Source organism: Neomonachus schauinslandi, chromosome 1 (genome assembly GCF_002201575.2).
Source record: "Neomonachus schauinslandi chromosome 1, ASM220157v2, whole genome shotgun sequence".
In the NCBI taxonomy this organism is placed as follows: Eukaryota; Metazoa; Chordata; class Mammalia; order Carnivora; family Phocidae; genus Neomonachus; species Neomonachus schauinslandi.
This window is the reverse complement of record NC_058403.1, coordinates 46322866-46341800: the sequence shown is the minus strand read 5'-3', so window position 1 is coordinate 46341800 and position 18935 is coordinate 46322866. Positions and strand designations below refer to the sequence as shown.

Below are 18935 nucleotides of genomic sequence, written 5' to 3'. Positions count from 1 at the left end.
TCTTTCTTTCTTTCTTTCTTTCTTTCTTTCTTTCTTTCTTTCTTTCTCTTTTTTTAAGATTTATTTATTTATTTGTGTGTGAGAGAGAGAGAGAGAGGGAGAGAGAGAAAGAAAATGGGGGGGAGGGGCAGAGAGAGAAAATCTCAAGCAGACTCCACACTGATTGTGGATCCTAGGACCTTGAGATCAACCAAGAGTGGGACGCTTAACTGACTGCGCCACTCAGGCACCCCGGCCCAAGTTGTTTTCTGATACTTAAATAACTGATGTCAAAATACTAAAACGGGAAAGTAAAAAATTGCAGTCCCTGAGATATCCTATTGTGGGGGGAAAACCCCACCTCAAACAGATATATTTACATGCATATGCATACACTGCTCAGAGATGAGAGTGGACATTCTCCTGAGGCTGTTTATTTAACAGACAGTCTTGGTTTATAAACCCTATTCCTCCTTCCCATTAGGAAAACTGACACTGATATTCTTTATCAACAATATTTCAAGAAAGTCTCTTTTGAATTATAAGCGTTTCCCCACCACAGATCTGAATTCACTATCTCACCTAAATAGTAGATATTTTGTCATATTTAAAAAAATGTGTCTGCTCAGTTTTACTGATAAGGAAATCTGCTAAAGTGACCCAGAGCAGTCAATTCAGGTGGGATTTAAGGCCCCAAATAATTTTCTCCATAATTTAGGCAACAGAAAGAACCTTTGGGGTTACTGGAACTAAATGACAACCTTTTAACCAATGTTGATTCAAAAGGTGCATTCCTTACTAAAGCTAGTGTGAAAGTGTTAGTGAATTCTTTTCTATTATGTCTGGGCACATTCAGAATGCCAACATTCCGCAGCCTGTACGTTATAAGTAAATACAGACCAAATAACTTCTTACTGCTGCCATGAGCATATATTTTCTCCACACAATAAGTGGTGTATTAGCACATATTTGTCCCCTGGCTGCAGCTTTTTTTTCTCCCTGAATTCCTGGAAATACTCATGGGACAGTCTAGAAAAATCAATGTTGTGATCATTAGGAAATTATCTCTTGATGGAGTCTTGTGTCTATAATCACCAGCATCCAGTCCTGTCAATTTCAATGGATGATGATGCAAATTTACTTTTTTTCTTAAGTGTATTAATGGGTCATTAGTGTAAGCAAAATAAAGCATCGCAGGGTGAATAATAGCAACCATATTTCTTCAATCAAACATCCATATTGTGTGTCTGCTTGTGGTTGCAAAGATCTGGATTAAATAACATGATTCACATCTGAAAAGGCTCCTATAAACTGGATTTTGGTATCACTCGGTCATACATAAAAAAAGCCACCTTTATACTACATTTCCACATTTAGAAAAAAATGAAATTGTTTCCTCTGAGATAGGTATACTGCATACTTGACCTCTGAGATCTAAAAGCAATTTATGGAAAGAATAAAATTTAGACAGGGTGCCTGGGTGGCTCGGTCGGTTGGGTGTCTGCCTTTGGCTCAGGTCATGGTCCCGGGGATCCTGGGATGGAGCCCCAAAGAGGGCTCCCTGCTTAGCGGGGAGTCAGCTTCTCCCCCTCTCTCTGCCCCTCCCCTATCCCCGTTTGTGCTCTCTCTCTCTCTCTCTCTCTCAAATAAATAAATAAAATCTTTAAAAAAAAGAATAAAATTTAGATGGATAAGAACAGGGCTAAGTCACTTCATATTCTCAATATAACAGGGATTTTCATTCAATTCTGATCTGTCAAGGAGGTACTTTCTGAAATTCATTAAGCTTTGCAGTTTTCCTACTGACTATTTAGAATGCTCCTATCCTAATATTTGCTTTCTAGGTTATGGGGTAAGAATTTAGGGTAGGGCAGTTGAGGGGCAGTAAATGTTTTGGTGTAGGTAAGTTAACACAGAACTCAAGTTAAGGAATTAGGGTCTTGTAGACAGTGTTTGCTGTGGAAGTTTTATAAGCATTAGTCATGACCTTCAAGAAGATAACAGCAAGTTCTGTGATTTTCAAAGGGCATGTGGGAATGAGGGTTTTGATGGAAGCTTTCCAGAGCTGCAGCTGCCGAGCTTGTGGGTTTTTCATTGGTTGTCACTTGATAGAGGTAGGGCAGGAAGAATAATTCTTTGAGGGCAAGTTCAGACAGTGAATGTTCAAGGTTGCAGCCTGCCTAGAAACTGCAAGCAACGAATGGACACACAAACCACAAATCTTAGAAGACACAATTGGTGTGATTTTTTCAAGGTTTTAAGGTGCTGAAATTATTCTGTTACAGTACAATAACCACACAGAGTAAAATTAACATAAAATATGGACAGTCAGCAATATAGTTGAGGATGATTTTTCCAAATTCTGTTTTTTTTTCCCTCCAACATTCCTTATTATGGCAATGGTACAGTGGAAACAGCATAAACTTTGATGTCAGGGAGACATAGATTTGGTCCTGCTACTTTGTGTGTATATGACTGGGCCTCAATTTCATCTTCAACAGGAGAATAAATAGCTACCTTGCAGGGCTGTTGTGGGAATAAATGGGATAATGTATGTTAGATGGCAGCAGACAGTAGCTGCTCAAAAAAATGTTAATTATATTATCATTATCATAATAGTGAATACTCCTTTGTTATAAACAACCACACTACCGCTTATGCAATTGTTATAGGTGAGTTGACCTACGGAACAACAAAAGCTGTATTCAACTGCATGTAAATCATTCATACTGTTTTAATAAATGATCCTTTATGGTTTTGAGTTTATGGGATTTTTAAATTTAAAGTTACCAATATCGCTTTTATGTCATAAAAACAGAGATTTTTATGGGTTCTTTCAGCATGGCAGAAGACAGAGCATGGCAGAGCTTCACAGTGACATGCAGTAGTTTGTACTAAGGAGGAATATGGCTAACTGCCTCCTCCCTGCCTCAGACAAGCTTCCCTATGATTCACTGATAACGAAAACCACCAGCTGCCATTCCTAATAAAATGTCCTATTGGCTCTGCATACCATATGGTAAACTCTAGGTCAATGTCCTTTTCTTATTTCTGCTTTTCTTCTCTAAGGCCAGCTAAAACCTGCCTTTCATAAATTTTAAGACAGTAAATCAAAATAAAGAATGTGGAATTTGACCTAGTACCAACCCAGATTACCTAAAATAGAATCAAGGTTCAGGGCATCCATCTACTCTCCCTGCATAGGCATACCCATCAGTCATTTCCCCTACCACATTTAAATCATCTGTCCTTCAGGTATCATATTCTATCTCTTAATGTTTTAACACCTATGGTCTTCTCATATTTATTCCCCTAGGGCAGAGGTTAGCAAACTATGGCTAGTGGGCCAAAATCTGGTCCAAAATCTGGTGCTATTTTTGTATAGAACACAAGAATGATTTTTACATTTTTAAAGGGTTGGAAAAAAATCAAAATTAGAGTAATTTTTCATGACACATGAGAAATATATAAAATTAAATTTCAGTGCCCATAAATACAGTTTTATGGAATACAGCCGTGCTCATTTGTTCATGTATTGCCTGTGGGTGCTTTTGTGTTAAAATGATAGAGTTGGGTAGTTGCTACAGAGACCATATGGTTGACAAAGCCTAAAATATTTACTATCTGATCTTTTATAGGAAAAGTTTCAACATTTCCCTAGGAGGTCTTTCTCTTGGGATAAAATAAGGCAAATTCACATAAGATACACTGCCTAATTTGCCTGTCCAGTCAGCTTTGGAAAGGAAATAGAGTCTAGCTTGAGTTTTCAGTAGGGGCAGAATGAGACCATGAAAAAAAAAAAAAAGGATACAGGAGCTGTCAGGATACAGGAGATGTGGGTCTCAGGTTTTGTTTTTATGTTGGTTCTAGACAATTATCTATTATGTAACTTCTCTAGTCCTATAACATGGCTTCTCCCTTGTTGGGCTCTCAGTTTCCTTCATGTTTAAAAAAAAGAGTCCTTCACTGCCTTAGCAAATCACTATTATAGTACATGAAACCCTACCATCTTCTCCCTCCCTCTACCTCCCAAATGAATCCAGGGTCAGTGGAAATGAGGGGAATGAGGATACTGGAAACCTTCCCATAGGACTTCAGGATGGAAGTGTAGAACCCAGTTGTAACCCTATGGAGATGGGCCCCTGATGTGACCACATATCTACTACAATGAATAATTCATCCCAGTCTCCACTGGAGAAAGGGGCTACCTTTAAGGCATAGGAGACTGAATCACTTGTTTTCTGGAAGTTCCCTATTATAAATATGACTGTTAAGCACACAGTCTAAAAATATTTATGTCTGGGAAATTACCTTCTAGATTACAGCAGGAAAAAAAATTTCTAATCAGAGTTACTTCTCATGCATTTATTTATTTTTTTAAAAGATTTTATTTATTTATTTGACAGAGAGAGAGACAGCGAGAGAGGGAACACAAGCAGGGGGAGTGGGAGAGGGAGAAGCAGGCTCTCCGCGGAGGAGGGAGCCCAATGCGGGGCTCGATCCCAGGACCCTGGGATCATGACCTGAGCCGAAGGCAGACGCTTAACGACTGAGCCACCCAGGCGCCCCTCTCATGCATTTAATAATGTAATGCAAATCTATAAATTCTCATTTCTAAGCTAAGAATAGGCTATATATAATTGCACAGCAAAGAAATTTTATCATAATTTACTTTAAAAATCATTTATCCCTAATTGGGTTACAGACTGACCAAGTGCTTTACCATTCCAAGTCCTTGCTGCACAATAGGAAAGCTGATTGATTTCAATGCTATGGATCTCCCTTTCACTAACTGTGTAGCTAGTTCGTATTTATGTGGCAGAGGAAGATTAGTTGTTGGGTTTTTGTCTAATGTAGAAGCTTAAGTTAGTTATGGGTACAGTGATTACTCATCATTCCAAGTGGTGAACAGAGCTTAGAGTCTTGGCCTGCTCTCTGGTCACACTGTATTACTAAGCAACTTTGGAACGGGTGCTGTTAAAGGGAAGACAGGTTCTGAGAAAAGACTAGAGTGGATAACACATGCATGAATGAGAGTGAACGATAATTTTTATAAGTAGAGAGGACAAATAATTACCTATTACAAATATGATTAAAAGTATCTAAACTCTATTAAAATTAGAGTTGGAAAAGCTCTTAGAGAACTCTGAGGACGAGTTTCCTTCATGGAAAATCAGCATACATGCCAGGTAGCCATTGTCCAGCTTTTTGCCTGATCACTCACTTCTGGTGGCAATGTTCCCTTCTTCACCCAAGCCAGCTCATTCTATCGTGGTACAACTTCAATGACTATATGGTCAAAAAATGCCCAAGAAAGTATGGAAAAGTTTTCTACTGAGCTAGAAAATAGGAGCTCCAAATCTCAACTTCAGTCCTACATTAACTCTAGTTGCGTGACACTGAGCAAGTCTTTGGTATCTTCTGGGCCTCAGTTTCCTCATCTGTAAAGCAGGGTTTCTATGGTCCTTTTCAGTTGTGAATTTTTCTACTTCTATAATTTCCATTTAATGCTACTGAAAATCGGTTGTGAGAAAGCTACAACGAACTGTTAAGTTTTTCTTCTTACAGTTCTCACTTATGTCATAGTGCGCTGCCTCTGAATGTTCCAAGACTTTCTAAACTTAGTCCTAACACTTGGTTTTTACCTCAGCTTTCCAGATTACCTATAGCTTGATTCTGCTTGGACTATTCATATCTCAAACGTTATCACGTCCCAGAATCTGCCTTTTTAGTCACCAGATGGCCAAGGTCAAGCTACAAAATCCCTCTAAGTGGCTCAGTTTGGCTTGCACAATCCTGAAGTTAAAAAAAAAAAACCCAAAACCCCAAAAAACAACTTCAGTAATGTTTTACTGTTCTTTACTGTTCTCATATACTGAACTAAAAGAGCCTTGTTCTATCTTCTGTGGACTGTTAGTGAACTGCTCAACATTTGATCCCTTTTATGATTAGAATACATAGGCCAAATAAACCATGAGCTCAAGGACGAGTTATACCTTTTATAAAAACTGCAATTAATGTACATTTGGTATAGTCTAAGTACATATAATTATTTTTTAGAAGCAAAATGCTATATATTTCAATGTGATGGTAACTTGGCAAAGTTGCAAATGCAACAGTAAAATGAATGACTATTTAGCATTTAATGTACATAACTAAAGTGGATACCATTAAAAAGACTGTCTGGGGAGCATTACTTTATTGAACAATCATAACTAAAATCTACAGTGTTATGTGATTAAAACAAAACTTATTTTCTATACAAATAAATACATTTAGTTATTTTAGTAAGATATTTTTATTTATTTTTTAAAAGATTTTATTTTGAGAGAGAAAGAGAGCACAAGCAGGGGGAGGGGCAGAGGGAGAGGGACAAGCAGATTCCCTGCTGAATGCGGGGCTTGAACCCAGGTACCCCTTTAGTAAGATATTTTAAAGTAAACTTTCATATTTTTGTATAAATGTGAAAATAAACTAGTTTTTTCAGCCATTTAAGTCCAAAAAATTTTTCTTAAACAAAAAGAAGGCAGTCTGGGTATTGAAATAACCGCTAAAAATTGACTGACTTACTTGAAAACATCCCCTGCATGTATATGTGTCGTACTTCAGTAAAAAGTTATATTAAAAAAATTACCACTATAAATAGTTCATAATAATGATTTCTGAGTCTTCCATTGGACTTTAACAATAACATCCAAACTCCTTACCTTGGCCTATAATATTTGGCCCTACCTACCTCTCCAATGTCTTTTCCTACCACTTGTTCCCATTTCTCTACTCTAGTTTCAGTTGTTCTCTTCCAAAGCACAAAGGTTTTTTCTGCCTGAGTGTCTTTACATATGCTTTTTCCCTCTGTTTGTAGTGCTTCCTCTTATTTATTGTTTGTCTAACTCTAAACATTGCTTTGTGGAGAAAGCAAGTCATATTGTTCATATGTTTCCTACCTTTAGAGGTTTGGAAGTTCACTCAGGAGGCTGAACTAATTCGAATAACATTTTCCATATTCTAAACATCAATATATTGAGAAAAACTGTGTTGTGGCATAAAACGATAAGCATGCGTTAAAATTCAGCAGAGTGGAAGCAGGAGGACCCAACGTGCAAAGTGGAGTGGAAGAGCTCTTCTATGGTTTCCTGAGCAGGGCAGGGGTCATGATGTAGTCATGTGCTTGTCTCCAAGCTACTAGGTGCAGCTGGGGAAGTGCTTACTCTTCTTTTTGACCCTAGGTCAAAGAGGGTATAGGATGGATATGGCCCACTGAAGAGTTTTGTTTGGCCAAAAGTTGAAGAAATTGTTTTTTTAGATTCATTTATTCATCAAGCATTTACTGAGCACCTACTATGTGAGACGTATTTCTAGATTCTAAGTATACAGCAATGAACAAATATACAAAAACAGACAAAGTCCTTACCCTTTTGGAACCTATTTTCTAATGTGGAAAACAGGTAACAAGAAAAATATGTAGTATATGAGATCATGATATGTATGAGAGAGAAAACAAAGTTGAGACGGAGAGAGGGAGGTTGTGTGTGTGTGGCTACAAGTTTAGATAGTGTGGCCAAGGAAGGCCTGTGGAGAGGATGACATTTGAGCAAGGGATTGGAGTAGGTGACTGGGCCATGGAGATACCTGGGGAAAAGCGTTCCCGGCAAGGGAAGAGCAAAGGCAAAGGTCATGATGAAGAAATGAGCAGGTGTATCTGAGGAAAAGACAAGAGGCCACTGTGGCTGCAGAGGTGAGGTCAGAGAGCCTCGTGGAGCATTGGGAGGACTTTGGATTTTGCTAAGTGAGATGGGAAGCCTTTGGATGGTTGTGAAAAGAGGAGCAACATGATCTGACTTATGCTTCAATAATATCCCTCTGACTACGGGAAAGAAAGCATAGAAGGGAGACCAATTGGGAGGCTATTGCAGTAATCCTGGAAAGAGATAATGGTCGTTTGGACTATAATAGTGCAACAGTCATCTGTAAGAAGTGATCAGATTCTGAATATATATTGAGGGTAGACCCAACAGGATTTCCAGATAGATTAGATGTAGGTTTTGAAAGGAAGAGAGGAGTCAAGGACAACTCCAAGTTTTCTGGCTTGAGCATGTGTAAGAAGGAAGTTGTCAGCATTTAAAATCAAGAGACTTAATAATCCAGACTTCCAGCTTCTCTCAAAACACTAGAAGATATGGTCAAATGTATATCTGTATTTTTCACAAGACAAAAATCAGCTGGAGCTGGGAAGCAGCTGCCCCCTTTGGAGTACTCTCCATGTTGTCTTATACCTGGACTTTCAGGTAATAAACAGCTGGCTTATAGCTTGTTTTTAGACCCCTGCCCGAAGTTCTCTCATAAATTCACTGTCTTACAGTACAACATACCTTGCCATAAATTCTGACAAAAGGAAGTTTTGACAAAGTATTTATTTTAAAACAGGTATAAAAAGAACACCCATTATTCTAGTTTTCTCCTCCATAGTGATTTGACAACAACCCGTGACAGAGGTCCACCCTATGTCTTCCTTCTCAGTGAAAAGAGAAGCCCCTGAAGAAAAAACTCTCTTCTGCGTATTCTGACTTCATCAAGTCTAAATCCCACTCACTTGACAGCCCATGTCCCCACTGCCCAGTAACGAGGTATGCAACTGGACCATATCTGGACTGGACCTGATCTCACTATACCCATGATTTCTAAACAACAGTGCTCTGAGACCCTGGTCGGTATGAAGGGACATTGGCTCCAGGCTGGTAATAGCACCAACAAGCCTGTTGACTGGCAAATTACTTATCTTCTTTGGGCTTCTGTTCCCCATCAACAAAGAATGGAGTTGGACTACAGTATGGTTTCTCCAGATCCAATGTGTGAACAAATACCCTGCTCTAGGTGGTTATTCAGCTTCATTTACATAAGGGTCATTGGCTTAGAATGAAGTGTTTGGTAATAATGTCCCTGTGGAAGACCTGATATGTTTCCCTTCAGCAAATAAAAATAACGTACACCCAAGTGTCTTGTTTTGCTTTGTCTATGAGGAAGTTCAGTTAAATAGGATGTTGAATAATAACAAAACCATTTTACCCCAGGATTTGAGTACAGCATTTTCCCCCTTCCTTCATATTCATCCTACTGGTTTTGATTTTATTTTTAACTGCCCAGTTGTAGGTACATTTTGACTCTAGGCAATACCAAATCTTTTCTGAAAGGGGGTGGGGCAAGAGGTAAGCACTGGAAGAAAGGGGTAGGAAAAGGAAAGTGATTTAAAAAAAGTCTTTCCAATTTGATATTAGGAAAGTCAGCACATATGGGTCGTGAAAGAGATCATATAAATATAAACCGTAATTACAGTGCTACCGCAAGCAGCTTTGTCTGAAGCCTACACTCTTAAAAAAATTTTTTTTTTAAGACTTTATTTATTTATTTAGCAGAGAGAGAGCAAGAGAGCACAAGCAGGGGGAGCAGCAGAGGGAGAAGGAGAAGCAGGCTCCCCCTGCTGAGCAGGGAGCCTGACGTGGGGCTCAATCCCAGGACCCTGGGACCATGACCTGAGCCAAAGGCAGATGCTTAACATGCCGAGCCACCCAGGTGCCCCTGAGGCCTACACCCTTTAAAAATTTGCTTTTAGATGGACAAGAGTAGCTATGAACAGTATGGGACATGCCCTACTGAAAAATTCTTTCATTCAGTCTCTCTCTCTTATTATGGTCATTTAAAGAAAAAAGTGATAAATTTCATGACCTGGTTTAACTCCCTATAATAAAGAAGGATTAGCTTTGATATCAGGAAGAATTTAAAGAAAAATGTTTGTTAATTAGTAACATAAAAACTATGGGTAAAGTAAGCATCAAGACAGATACTTTGTGGTAGTAAATCAAAGTACACTCTATAAACCTGCATTCATAAAAGGTCAGGGTATCAGTCCTTCTCTGGTACCATGGGAAAACTCTGGCTTGAGAGTCAGGACACCCAGGTTGGCTACCAACTAGTTTGACAACCTTGGGCAAATCATGTAACCACCTTGGGTCTCACCCGCAAAATGAAGAAAATGTGGAGAGTACAGATTCAGAAGTTCTCATAACTGGGCTCCACTTACCCAGTTCTGTCCCTTTGTTTAACTCAGGACTGAGGCCACACATACTGAATCCTGGAGGCCAGAAGGCTATTCTCTAGTATGCCCCATGCACTTCTTCCAACTGTTTCAACAATTACGTTTGTTCCCAAACCTGTTTATGCCTGTTGGACTTGTTATTGTAATTACAGAATTTAATCAAATATTATGTAAAGTGATGAAATATGACAGTGAAGGCAGGAGTTGTTTTTATGCAAAAACACTGAACACTTTCAGAAGACCTGATAAAGGCTTATCATTTAAAATAGCTATCAAGGCAGATATGGGTTAGATAAATCTAAAAGAATAGAAAATAAATTGTTAAAATCTAGAAGGATTCCTTCTTAAATCTTATCCTACTTTAACAAAATTGAAATGGGGAACCATAGAAAATGTAATCATTAAGGTATAATTAATGCAAGAAAAATGTTAGGAAATTATAATCAGCAGACCTATAATCAAAGAAAAGGCCTTGGCCCTACATCAAGGCTTCTACTGCAATGGGAGGGAATTAAGAACCACAGTGAAATGTTGTAGAGGCCCCCTGCTCTTATTTAAAGCCAGATGAAACAGGCATTGATGACACTGAAAGAAATTCCCAGGAAGAGGCTAGGGAAGGAGAGGGAAAGTAGAGGATGGGGTTAGGTTTGTGGGAAGGACAAGCAGACAGATGCACAGATATCACTTTTGACAGTCTTGTATGTCCCTGCCAGTCTGTCAGCTGAAAGGAGAATGAATCCATTTCTGGATCACAGGTTGGTTTCTAAGCTCTCAAGAAGTAAAATTTCTTTAACTACCAGAGTTAGTAGTTGAATTCTCCCTCCTCAGTTTTTTCATATGTATATTTGATAAATTACTTAATGGGTAATAGTATATGTTGAATTTACCTGGGCAAAGGACATTGAGAATGAGAACACAGGATGCTCTGGTTTCGTGAGAGTAAGACATGCAGAGCATGAGTAGTCCTAGGTAGAAATAATAGTTTTCGATGGCAAGACCAGGCCTGTAATTTTCTGCAGCACACCATGACCTCATGGTTTATATGAGGCCAACTCTATAAATCAAGTTTTACCTAATTAAAGATTCTTCTGCAGATCTACATTATTAGAGCAAATAATTAAAACTGCCTAGGCAATAATACAAGCCAGATTTATTTACAAAAATGCTCTTTTTTCCCCCAAAACTCTTTTAGTCTCACTACCACTTACAGATCTTTCACATTTAGTAAATTATAGACTTAGAGCATTTCTTTTAGTCTGACTTCACTTTCAAGGAATTCTTCAATTAACTTTACGTTGCTTTAAGCTGTTCATCCAACGAGAAAACAATCTGTGGTTTCTGACTCCTTTGCGTGCCAATGGCTGCCATCCATGCTTGACTTTCAGACACACTGTCTCTTGAGAGCCAGGCTCTGTTTTCATAAAACCAGCCAGTTGTCATAGCATTTTGACAAGCACTATAGAAAAACAAGGAACAATACTCCGTGGTGGCTAAGCCGAGAGAATTACCACTTCAAGGGTGACTGCCCTGGGACATACATGACATCCACACCAAACCACCTGGCCTGAATCAGAGGTAACACATACTCCACTTTCATCTGTGACCTTTCCATTTTCAGGCACCTCTCTTTACCACCAATTATTTTCTTTCCCCCTGCTCTCTTTTTCCTAAATGGCTAAAACACCCAAAACTCATGGAAAGGTGTGGCTACTCTAACAACAGGCAAAAATACCAGTGAAAGTCTAGGAAGCAAGAGATTACACTGTCTTTGCAATGGTTACAGTGCATTTAGTAGCCAATCTTCAGCCAAATACAGTGTAATGAAAAAGCATGAGCTCAGAGGTGGGACCTCAGTCCAAAACTTTGAGTTTTCTCAGACTCTGGTGGAGCACCCTCAATTCTCTGCCTCTTCAGGCTTACACGCTAATATTTCTAAAGAAATGCAAGTAATAACTGGGCAGGGGAAAATAACAATGGGAACAAATGATGGAAATAAATGATGAACACTTAAGAAAAATACCTTTAGGTTTTGTACCTATTATCCTGAGTCAGACAGAATGGAAATTCTTTCACTTTCCTTTCACCTTTGCTTAGCCAGTTTCTGGGTGTCCCTCACCTGAGTCCATCCTAGAAGCACCTGTAAATTTAACAGAATAATAAACTGACAATGATATTTTGAAGGCCTCTTGGATACTCGAGCCCCAATATAAAATGCATATGTGGGGTTTCTAAAATCATGCTCAGTGCTATTCCTCTCACGGGATGTGCAACTGGTGAATATACAGGTTTTCCCAAAGCAGTGGAACGAATACCGGGGGAGCCATGCCATAAGCATGCAGGCAAAGCCAGGCAAACTAGAATGACCGCACAGGCCACGTAAAGCCCAAGGCCTGACAATAGACTTGCTGCACTGGTTCAATACGGGCTGGCAATGGATGGGAGGACCAATGGAAGATCTGCTCTTTTCTTAAAACAGAACTGTGCTTGACACTACTCTTAATGCTACTGCTACTGCACCTGAATCAAAAGATCTGTAGGATTCCTGAGAGATCCAAACTTATCCTAATACCATTCTTTTGCCCTGGTCTTCCTATTTTTATTTAAAATCCTATGTGAATTTTATTATGTGTTTTGTTTCCAAGCTATTACAAATTCCTTGTGGAAAGAGAATTTTAGTATAACTATGTTTGTCTTGCGTCTCCTCTCTCCTTTCCTCTCTCCCTCTTTCATTCTCTCTCTCAGACAGATACCCATGCGCGCACGCGCACACACACACACACACACACACACACACACACACACACAGATCTAGCAACCAAGCTATTCTTCCTTCTCCATTAAAAAGATCAGAGTTTCATAAAGTACCATTCTTTAAACTGAAAATCATAGTTTCTGTTGGATTATCTTCATGTCTATTCTGAGATTTAAAAAATACTAGCAACCAAGATACTTGGTTTACTAATTTGTTCAAAGCACTGCTCTATGGAGGGCCAGTACTTTTCTACATGGGGTCATAATGCAGATCTTGCTTCAAACTCAAGAGCTCAAGATAGCTCCTCTCCTGCCTCTTTGTTCTTTCTGACACTTAGATTCTCTGAATAAAACAAAATGTTATAGAAGTTTTCTCTCCAATGAGGCAATTCTGAAATTTGGGGAAGAGTTCCTTCTCTCCTGGAGCTTTTTGCATAATCCTGTATACCATTAGCTTATTTCTTGGAGTAAAGGTGGTAAAGATGCCTAAGTTGGAAGGAAACAATGGACCAAGAAGAACATAGTTGAGGACACAAAAATCTAAGTCTCATTTTTTAGCAACTCCAAAGAATGAGCTTATTATGTATAATGAGAGTTCTAGAGTGTGTCACTAGGAACTCAAGTGCCTTTAACAGGTTTATTTGATGCCTAGAACAGCATGGAATAACTATGTTCTCCAATTTTCTAGGTGAGAACAGTAAACTGGGGAAACCTGCTTTGGGATTTGAGGTCTAGGCAATGAAGAAAGATCAAAATTATTCATTATTTTCTAATAAAATAGCTCCCCCCCCCTTTTTTTAAGGTGTTATTTTCTTGTAAGTAATCTCTACACCCAATGTGGGGCTCAAACTTATGACCTCGAGATCAAGTGTTGCATGCTCTACGAGTGAGCCAGCCAGGTTCCCCTAAAATAGCTCTTATTAATAAGTATATAGCAGTATGTTTACTGGTTTGGTAAACTTTAAATTTTAAATCATTAAAGTTAAATGATTAAAAAAAATTAAGACTATTTGAAAAAATGTTACCAGTCATTATTAATTTTTAACCTGCTGTTCCTTCTGGTGAGAGTAGGGTCAGAAAGGCTACCTTCCTGGGGTGCCTGGGTGGCTCAGCTGGTTGAGCGGCTGACTCTTAGTTTCAGCTCAGGTCATGATCTCGGGGTCCTGGGATCTAACACTGCCTCAGTCTCTGTGCTCAGCCAGGAGACTGCTTGCAGATTCTCTCTCTCCTTCTCCCTCTCCCCCAGCTCACTCACTCTCCCTCTCTCAAATAAATAAATAAATCTTAAAAAAAAAAAAAGAGGAAAGGCTACCTTCCTGTCAATTTATATTTTTATGTCTTCTAGGTCTTTTTTTTTTTTTTTTAGATTTTATTTATTTATTTGAGAGAGAGAGAGCATAAGCAGGGGGAGTGGGAGAGGGAGAAGCAGACTCCTTGCTGAGCAGGGAGCCTGATGCAGCTCGATCCCTGGGGATCCCTGCAGATCCCTGGGCTCTGGGATCATGATCTGAGCTGAAGGCACTCAACCGACTAAGCCACCCAGGCGCCCCTATGTCTTTTAGGTCTTGACAAAAGATACCACCCTATCTGTAGCCCTCAAATAAGAATGGCCAAAGTAATGCTGGGTCTCAATCTATTTCAGACCTTCAAAATACCCAGAGCCTAATGGATTGATTCTGCTTCTATGCCGGTGGCATCTAACTTCTCTTGGAAGTTCAGTGATCACAGAAGGAAAATTTTGGTTTTCTAGTGTAAACTTGTATAGATTTTGAACTTGGGGAACTTATAGCTTCTGGCTGTAAACTTGTCTTCTACTAAGAAACCACAGCACTAGACCATAAGTGAGAGAATCCAGCTTTTAGGAAATCTGCAAATGATTTATCTGTAGAATAGCAAAGTGAATTGCAAAGAATGATGAAATAGAGAGTGTGGGAGTAATAAAATAAATGAAGATACAAGGGTTTTATTTTTTTATTTATTTAAAAAAAATTTTTTTTTTAAAGATTTTATTTATTTATTCATGAGAGACAGAGAGAAACAGAGGGAGAAGCAGGCTCCCAAGGAGCAGGAAGCCCGATGAGGGACTCGATCCCAGGACCCTGAGATCATGACCTGAGCCGAAGGCAGACGCTCAACCATCTGAGCCACCCAGGCACCCAAGATACAAGGGTTTTAAAAGGTTGCAGGGAAATGAAGACATTAAATGCCACATAATTTTAGAAAATAAAATTACAAGGTATATGATATGCTAGCAAAATTCTTAATTATAGTAAGGTTTTCCAGGGAATAAGAAAACTTGCATGGCTAATACCCAGGGTGATTACTGAATCAGAGATATTACTCAGAAAATAAAATTGCATATAATATATAGAGGTTTCAAGCTAGTTTCCTTATTCCACACTCCTGCCCTCAATCTCATGCTAGCCACTTCCTCTAAAAAACAAAGAACCACTGCAGCTTTCCAGAATTCTCTTCCATAAATTCCAAGTGAATAAAAAAAAAAAGAAAATCAAATGAAAGTAAGCCATGAAGTTAGATGACAATATAAGGAAAGTTCTTACTCCTTAATGTTGTGATAACAGCTTGAAAGAAAGATTTTAGAGTGAATCACACTCTTATGAAAACAAGCATCAGCTTACATTTATATATAGTTTTAAAATAGAGGACTTTTAAATAGAAAAGGGATGGAAAGATAGTCAATAGCTATACTCCAGAATTCTAGAAATAGGTTTAGAGAAAAAAAGATCTGCTACTGCCTTTAAGGAGACCAAAATACCACAATTTAACTTTCAATGGCAGATAACCCAAGGATCCTCAAGTTTCTTCATTAACTGACTCTTCAAAAAAGATCTCAGTATGAATGCTGCTGGTAATATAAAGTGCTTACAGAGGAATTTCATTCTTTGGTTACTATGGTGCTTCTTCTTGTTCTTATTTGGTAAGGTTGTGACAGGTAGATTTAGAAAACATAAATAGCACACAGGGTTGAAAGGATGTGATGAGCTAACTAACAGTTACTAATAATGGGATTGGTAACTGTAGTACATGTATGATTAACATGGTCATTGGGAGGTGCTAAAAACGTCATCCAGCTTTACTGTTCTAACACATTAATTCTTGCAGGTCTGTGTAATGTACACACTGTGTCACGCTTCTCTCCAGCACTCAATTCATTTTTGGCTAAATTGAAAGTTAGATAGAGCCAGATAATTTAACAAATATTTTGTAAATACTGATTTTTAGTGATAAGACATTTTTAGGATACATCATTTTGACAAAGGAGAAAATAAAAATGAGCCTGTTATAGAAGTCTTTATTAAGAATTTTATGGTATGAAACCAATTTTACCATATATATTAACTAGGATTTAAATAAAAACTTGAAAAAAAAGAATTTTATGATATATATATATTTTACACTGTAATATACCATATGGTGTATACACACACACACACACACAAACTGTCAATTTGAAAAACTAAAAAACTAATAAAAACCCATTATAGGCCAAAATTAAACCAAGTCTCAGGCAAATATAAAATGGTTCATAAGGAAGCTGTGGACTGTAATTAGATAGAAATTTCTGATTAATATTTTAGACACAACTAATTCTCACTTGGTCAGTGGATAACATAAACTGTGGTGTTAAAAAACGTGAATCTGCTTCAAGAAGAACTATTAAGAAAAGGGATAAAGGAAATATCTGCTTGATAAGTTTATAGCAACATTTCACATATCTAAAATGTTAGGACAATTCAAGAGATCTCAGAAACAAGCAAATGGATAAAAAGGACTCTTGAGCAGCCAAAATGTACAAATTTCATGTACTTCACATATTAAAGAGCTTCCTAGTGTGCTCTTCTTATTTGAATGTATATCCATAGGGCTGGTTATTTTAGCTTCCTGCTCCCAGAAGATCAGAAGCATCACATCTGGGAGGGAGGTTGAGCGGGGCACCCTCACAGGAGTCTGCCAGTCTTCACAGCTAGGGAATCAGAAAAACTATAAAAAGCTGAATCAAGAGCCCCAAACACAGCATTCAGCAGCTGTTTAGTACAGTGGTAAACAGACTGAAGTATCTAAAAGGGCCTGGGAGGATCATCATATACAGGATGTACTAAATAAATACTTGCTGAAATGAACTGAATGATGACCTTGGGTCACTGAAAAAAGTTTAAATTATGGTCAACATATGTCCTTTTAAAGAAAAAAAATGGAAATATTTTGTTCATTTATTTATTTTTAATATTTTTTAAGAAAGATTTATTTGTCAGAGAGAGAGAGAGAGAACGAGCACGCACACACAAGCAAGGGGAGAGAGAGAGAGAGAGAGAGAAGCAGGCTCTCTGCTGAGCAGGGAGCCCAATGTGGGACTCGATCCTGGGACTCCAGGATCATGAGCTGAGCTGAAGGCAGTCGCTTAACCAACTGAGCCACCCAGGCACCCAAGAATTGGAAATATTTTAGAAAAATTTTCACCTAATATATATTTTTAAAGTTTTGGAGCTTATGATGGTATTGGGGGGACAGCCTCCAAGTGCTGAGAAAATTTTATTATCTAAAATCACCATTCAAAGATTCTAAAGAGTGGAGGTTTTCTTATAGTACAAATATTTTCATAACTTACTTTTCTGAGTGTAATTTTTAAACTCTGAAACTTAATAATTAACGTGGAAATATAGAAAAAATAGCAATTTACATATATAATTTAAAGCAAAATAAAAAAGTTCTTCCAATACAGATTTTAACTCTGTTAACTATAGGCCATACTTTCTCAAGTAATCATTTTCACTTGTTATAGAATCAAAACCTTGTGTATTTAATTACATAATGTAACATAATTTATAAACTTGCTATAAATATGAACACATTTTATCATATTGGTATAAAGTTTTAAAATACATAAGGACTACACAATAGTACTGTATAGACAAATAACCAAGACAGATAATACACACACACACACACACACCCTCTCTTTCCTTCCTTCCTATTTCCCCTTCTTTCTTCCACACATCTTTCTTATCAGGGGTTGGGGATAGCATAGAGGAAGAACAGAAGAGAACGATTAAGAATTCTTAATTTCACAGAGTCTAGAAAGAGAAATGGATATACAATTAAAAACAATAAAATGAGTGAATTATAACCTTCTAAAGATGTTATTACTGTTTTTAGTTTTCTCTAAAGTGTGTTCTGAATTAAGTTAGTTCAGCAAAGCTAAACTTATTTCTTTGTGTAGGATATTCTAGAGCTTTTACCAGATTATATTTGCATTGTGGTTCTTCAAGAATACTGAGTGCTATCGGGGCACCTGGGTGGCACAGTTGGTTAAGTGACTGATTCTTGATTTTGGCTCAGGTTGTGATCTCAGGGTTATAAGAATGAGCCCCGTGCTCAGTGTGGAGTCTGCTTTTCTCTCTCCCTCTCCCGCTGCCCCTCCTGCTCATTTCATGCTTTCTCTCTCTAAAATAAATAAATAAATAAATCTTAAAAAAAAAGAATACTGATTGCTATTTTTCTTAAATTTATTTGACTTTTGATAGTACATCCCTCAGAATTGGTGTTCCACAGAATACACATTGGGAAACATTGATGGGCACCATAACAGGGTTTTCAAAGGCTATGTCTCTCACTCTCATCCTTTTAGTTCTGAGGATTGAATTCTAGAACACAGGGAGAACCTCTGATTTTGATTTTACAACTCATAAATGGTTATGACTCATGTTGTCTGTTGTTGAATCACAACCCAGGATGCCCACACACTAGGCATTTAATACATGTTTATGGAAACGGACAGTACTGAGTAAGTATCGTATCAGCCCTCATATTAGTGATTCTTGATCACCAGTGGTACTGGTAGAAAGTGCAAAGTAGACTTCAAGATCAAAATAGGAAACAAGATCAGAAAACAAATCTAAACTGAAGCTAGTTGGGAGGCTGTCAATGTATCAAAAAAATGAGTATATTGGGGAGCCTGGGTAGCACAGTTGTTGGGCATCTGACTCTTGGTTTCGGCTTGTGGTCTCCAGGTCATGGGATCAAGCCCTGCATCCTGCTCTGCACTCAGTATGAGTCTGCTTGAGACCCTCTCTCTCCCTCTGCCCCTCCCCACTGC

The 18935-nt window shown here is 38.2% G+C and overlaps 1 protein-coding gene across 2 annotated transcripts in view; it reads right to left on the bottom strand.

The window, feature by feature from the left end:
- CMSS1 (cms1 ribosomal small subunit homolog) overlaps positions 1-18935 on the bottom strand; it is a 373731-nt gene that overhangs the window by 158910 nt on the left and 195886 nt on the right. Inside the window, exon 1 of one of the 2 annotated variants that reach the window (XM_044919595.1) lies at positions 12105-12158. The exons of the other annotated variant lie outside the window; for it this stretch is intronic. The gene's annotated coding sequence lies outside the window, so the exon portion shown is untranslated. Of the gene's footprint in view, positions 1-12104; positions 12159-18935 lie in introns of those variants that run through there. 2 annotated transcript variants of the gene reach the window in all.